Genomic DNA, 6,000 nt, shown 5'->3' with positions numbered 1-6,000 from the left:
AGCTGCACCATCTTGTAACCTGGTATCCGGTTCTCTATAACACGTTCATATTTTTAGTCAGGTCCGCCTATAAACGCAAATCATTTTACATAAACACTGGTTTTAACTTTTTTCTCAGGACAAGAACGTAACAGTAAAACTATAAAATTAGGAAAATAGAAAACAATCTACTGTGAAATTTTTTATCTTGAGCCTTTTATGAAGACATTTGCATCTACTGTTAGCATTTAAGGATAAGCAGTCTGACAAGTATGTGATTTAATGCTAACATAATGCTGTTGTTAGCTTGTTGTAAATGTTGTCACAAGGTTATTAAAGCCACTAAGCCAAGATAATCTTTTTTGAGATCCAAGAAAAACATTGTGTGATAATAAACACTTAGGAGATGCAACCTGCCAAATAAGATAATGAAATCGCTATTTTTCTTTAGATTTGTGCGTTTTTCACGTTCTTTGTGGTGAGTAGGTGCAGATATGGTTACATCCTCAATTTCGATCAAAAGATATTACACTTTGGTTCAGAAGCCATGTTGTTTGTTATTTGGCGAGTCACCAGGTGTTCATTTCAGGCCCTGGCAGCTACACACAAAAAAGTGTCAGGGTAGATTAATAACGATCATTTTAAAGTACAGCTGCAACCTTTGATTCTGAACATTGATTACAGCACAGAAAATAAACAGATAAGACAGCCGGAACAAAAGAGAGTAGGGATGCAGGACAGTGGTGTGAGCAGTCAGGCAGGATCCAAGGACAGTCCTGGGACAAATTAAACACAGAGATGAAAGGAGTGCTTATCGAGAGGTCTCGTTAACTGTTGTGTTTCCAATATTATGATTTTTATTAGACTCAGTGTGCTCCCTTCAACCGAATTGCAGCAGTGTAATAACAGAGAGAGATAAAACTGCGATGATACAACAATAAACAGTGATAAAACAACATATTGAACAAATTTAAATGCATAATATGTCATATCTTCTGCCATGGGTCTGTCTTTCAATAGTCGGGTGCAGAGCCAGATGTTCTGGAGGAATAAACACCCAGAGTCACATCAGATTCTGCTCTCATCTGGAGCCATTAACCGGCGGGAGGAGAGCTTAGGGCTTACTTTTACACTTTTGGGATTAAAAAGTGGATTTCTCTTGACTCCTGTTTATCAACCCGACTGCAGCAGCGATCAACGGAAGTGACCTCTATTATCAGGTGTTTACGTTCAATAATGTTGACTGCTGACTGGAGCTGGAGGGGAAATGTACTTAACTACACGAACAACATCAGAGAGCGGAGAGGGGGAAAGAAGAGAGAGAGAAACAGAGTGCTGATTTAGGTGAGAGGTTGACCTGAACACACACCCTTGGTGCGTCATATTGCCCGCTAGCTTACGGGTAATGTACAGTAAAGTGATCTGGCTGTTCAGTTACAACCAGCATTGCTGATTAAAAATGTATCTGACGTCAATCAGGCACATGTGTTCACAGACGAGGTATTGAGTAGTATAATTCACTTTACGCTTAGTCTCGTTTGCTGACTTCCTGTAGCAACAGGTCACCAAATGAAACATTGTCGGAAACATTTAGGATAACGTAAGTACACAACTCAACAAAAGATATAATAAAGAACAGAAATGTTTAACTTATACCTTTAATTGACATTTGAAAAGTGTCTCACATGAGTCACAACATGGAGGCTGAAAATATAATGGCACAGTCTTAAATATATCTTTATATAGCTCAGCAATGGTGATAAATATCTTTCTCATCTCAAAATAAAAATAAATCTTTTGCCAAATGGCCCTCTTTTGCCAGATGGCCTTTTAAAGTCTATTCTGGCTATTTTCTTCTCGTCAGTGACATTATTGACTGCTATCAATGAGAGAACACACTGTGCTCGTGTCCAGCAGTTCTGTCAGACTAAGCCAAAATAAACTCTTGAGCAACAATGCAGCAGTCAGACAGCACAAAATGTTTGGTACCTAAAATAACAGCAATGAAATGAAGTCAGTAAAATAGGTTTATAGCCAACACAAAATCTGAAGTCATGATCTCAAGATATTTTGTGGGGTATCAGGTTAATTTTCAGAACAACGGTCAGGAGCGACTTCCACCACAACGGCCAACCAGAGCTGTCAGTTGACTGTCTTTGTTTGCCTGACATTGCTACTGTCTCCTCTGTATAGGTCGTACAAGGTGACTCTCTCTGCAGCCAAGTGGGTGTGAAGCCAGGACTGTGAGTGACTAGATCACATGTGACAGAATTGCAATGAAGGAACATTGCACGCCAAAAGAGTGGAGGGAGAGGAAGCCAGGGGGGCGAGGTGATGGAAGGAACAAAGAATGAGGAGGAGGAGTGAGAGGAGGAGATGTGGAGACTCCGAGGGGAAAAGGCCAGTCGCTGCCCCAGGGAAGTGGGGAAAAACGAAAGAGGACTGTCCTGTACCCTTAATGACACATATGCAGGATTTACATCATAGGAAGGCATGAGAGTGGGAGGAAATCATGCACGACAGCAGGCGAGAGAAAAATCATTAGCCGCCGTGAGACGCCCTGCCCATTAAATGAGAGGGAGTGAGAGAGGTGTCAAAATGAGATCAAGAGATTATAAGAGCGAGGCTGAGAAGGGGAGCACGGGTCCAAAGGTGCTAATCTGAGGCTGTGTGTGTTACATAAACAGTCTCTGCCTTCCTGCCAGGTTGAAGTCAGGTCGCACGATCCAACCAGAGCATGTCAGGTCACAGTCACAGCCAGGCCACTATGTACAGCCAAGAGGAGACACAGCAGGAGGACACCGCAATAACATGAATGAAACACTGGGGTGACAACAACAAGGGTTCACCACAGGGCTGGGAAATTAGTCCTCAGGCTTGTTGCCTCATAGCAGAACCCCTTTGTAGTGGAGTGCTCACGTGGGTAGACTCTACAGTGTGATCACACATCAGTGTCGAAAGGGTTTTCAAAAGGCCGACTAATCTTATCAATAAGATTAGTCGGCCTTTTAATGCTACAATAATGTTAATGTTAGCTGTTAACGTTTCTGCAAACCACAGATACATCACAGGCTGTACCAAATGTGGCATGTCACATTCACATTATATTCTTATCAGCACAAGGCTGCTAAGGTGGTCAACAGCAGTTCGACTCTGTGGGGAGGTTTCCAGCGCTTTTTGTGGCGACCAAAGCCAGCTGTTTTTCACGGGAGGGCGGTCCATCTCCTGGGTGCTTTTTTTAAGGACACCTGGGGACATTTCCAGCCGTTTTTGTGGCAGCCAAAACAGGCAGGCTATTTATATCCAAACCATGATGTTTTCCTAACCCTAACCAAAATCACAGCATTGTGACGACAGAGAAATGGAAGATTGATCCTGGAGAAACAGAAAGCTGCAACATAAAGAAATGTGAAGTTTGAACATATCTGTGATTGTGCAGAAGCATACTTAGCTCACATTTATTCTGGCAGTTGGGTTGTGACATTGATATCACCAATAAAAACTATAAAAATTACCACTTTTTGACATTGTTGAAAATAGTAAAAAGACAAAAGCGAAATTGAAAAGAGATCTACAGTCTTCAGTCTACAGCCATGCTAGCACTACTGTGAAGCATTCAGCCCGGTCGCCAGGATCAAATGTTGGCCAGTAGCGTTTCTGTAAACCACTGATACGCTCACGTTTTACCTGCCATATGGCATCGTGCCTCATTGACGTTTCTACAAAACGTGTCACAACATAAAATAGAAAACTGGACCTAAAGAAATTTGCAACATAAAGAAATGTGAAGTTTCAACATATTCATTGCAGAAATGTACATTGATTCTGTGCACCACAACAAAAGGTAAAATAAAGGGTTGTGCATGTTGCTTTCGACCCAATGTTGACCATGTTCACCATCTTACTTTAGCTTCTTAGCTTGCTAACATTTGCTAATCAGTTCCAATCCCTCCAATAGTCAGATATTTCACTAAAACCTCAAATCACTGCTAAAGCAAAACAAGATGACAACAATGATTGACCCATAAAACATGTATATTGACTGTCTTGTTCATGTGTGAATCATTGTCATTGCACACTGCCTCATTATCTCTTGAACACCTGTGGCTACACACGGTACATTTTCAGAGCTTGGCTAACATCAGATGATGGTGGATAAAATGCACATTGGACATACTTAAAAGGCCCAGGTGCTCCTGAGGTCAATCAAACCTTTAATTTAACTTTAATCTGAACCTAATCTTAACCCTGTGTGCATCAGATGTGTCTGTGTTTTAACCCCTGGCCCTTAGATAGCCTGTTGCTGATATCTGGCTAATATCGCACACATTTTCTAAAAAGCATCTAGCATGATTCATACTGAAGCAAGCGTTTGGGCACACCTGAGAGCTGAGAAAAGACTGCGGGGGTAAGTAAAACAAGCTAAAGCTAAAGTTACCAATACACCCTGGGTCCAGTTTCATCTCCAAAATAAATTTTTCAACCAATAACAAACATTCTCAGCGGTTAACTCAGGAACCACCTCCTGTCAGTCTCATCCAGTTGAAAACAAACTAGGCACACCGCAGCAAGAAGCTTCTGCTGGTTACAGCCTGTGACGTTAGGGGGAAGGTAGAGCTGCTGTTCTCTTGTTCACTGGGAGGAAGTTATAGTATTTGCATAGTTTCAGCTTTGCAGGAGGTACAAAATAAAAAAAGAAGGAAGCTTGAGACTGTTAAAATCAAAGAGCAAAACATTTGTGCACCTGTGGATCAACAGGTGTGTAGAAGAAGACCAAGGGTCGACCAAATCACGACACAAAACTCCTGCACGTCGTCTTCAGTAGCAATCAAGGAAATTTAATACCAGCATTTTGGAGTGAAAGGTTTCAGGTGAACCTGACGATGGTCTGTGTACCGAAATGTTGTTCATGAATATCCGCGACTGCAAGCTAAGAGGGCGGCGTGCGGAAGTGCGATAAAAATGAAACCTACAGTCCTATGGGATTAGGGCATTTACAACGAAACTGAAACACCATGTAGAGAGAAGACTAGAGACAACTTAGATACATTACAGAGTCATATTAACAGCAGGAAGGTGCTTTGAAGCCACACTTGCAACATGACTCATCAGATGGCAATGTTGGTTGGTCCACTCCTTTCACCAGACTGAAATATCTTGACAACTATTGGATGGATTCTCTGACTCTTCAACTAGCTCCACCGTGGGGTCAAAATTTAAATTTAAACCTACAAAACTAATGGCATTCCCATCAGCCTCAGCTGTGCTCTGTGTTTAGTGCTTAATAGCAAATGATAGCATTGTGCAATAAACCTGCCACTCCACCATGTTACTGTTGCATTTAGACTCACCAACCCATAAAAACAACATGTTCTCATTCCCTGGTCAAGTAAGCAATAATAAATATACAGCATCTGGTTACACTTTCAAAATTAAGAGATAGAAAGTGCTTGGTTAGGATTAGGCACCAGAACTATGTGGTAAAGTTTAGGAAAAGATCATTGTTCGGCCTAAAATGATCACTTCCTTAAAACCACTACTGATCATTGGCTTCACACAGGATTTAATATACTAAAGTTAGATGGTGAACATCTAACTTTAGTATATACACAACAATGTATCTGCTAAACATCAGCATGTTAGGATTGTCACTGTGAGCATGTTAGAAAGCTAAGTTAACATTTAGCTCAAAACAGCCTAAAAGAATCACTTGCATGGCTGTAGACTGAATTAGTTGACCCTACACCTCCACTCATATAAGAAATAGCTATGTCGCCCACCACCCAGTACTTCAGTTAACAAGCATTAAAAACCAATTATAGCTGTCATCTTATCACATGTACGTAATAGTTAAAAGCACACTTCCCCTGTTGGCTTTCCTTTGTTCACCTTTTACAGTAATTGTCTCGAGAAGCAGTGGTCAGGCCGGCGTTATTATCTTAATGTTCCCGTCTACAGTGTGACTAAAAGGATTTTTATGCATTTCTTTTTTTTAAGCATGCACTTGATGACTTTCTAGCT

The sequence above is a fragment of the Pagrus major genome, chromosome 7, assembly GCF_040436345.1.
Source record: "Pagrus major chromosome 7, Pma_NU_1.0".
Taxonomy (NCBI): Eukaryota; Metazoa; Chordata; class Actinopteri; order Spariformes; family Sparidae; genus Pagrus; species Pagrus major.
This window is presented reverse-complemented; position numbering follows the sequence as displayed.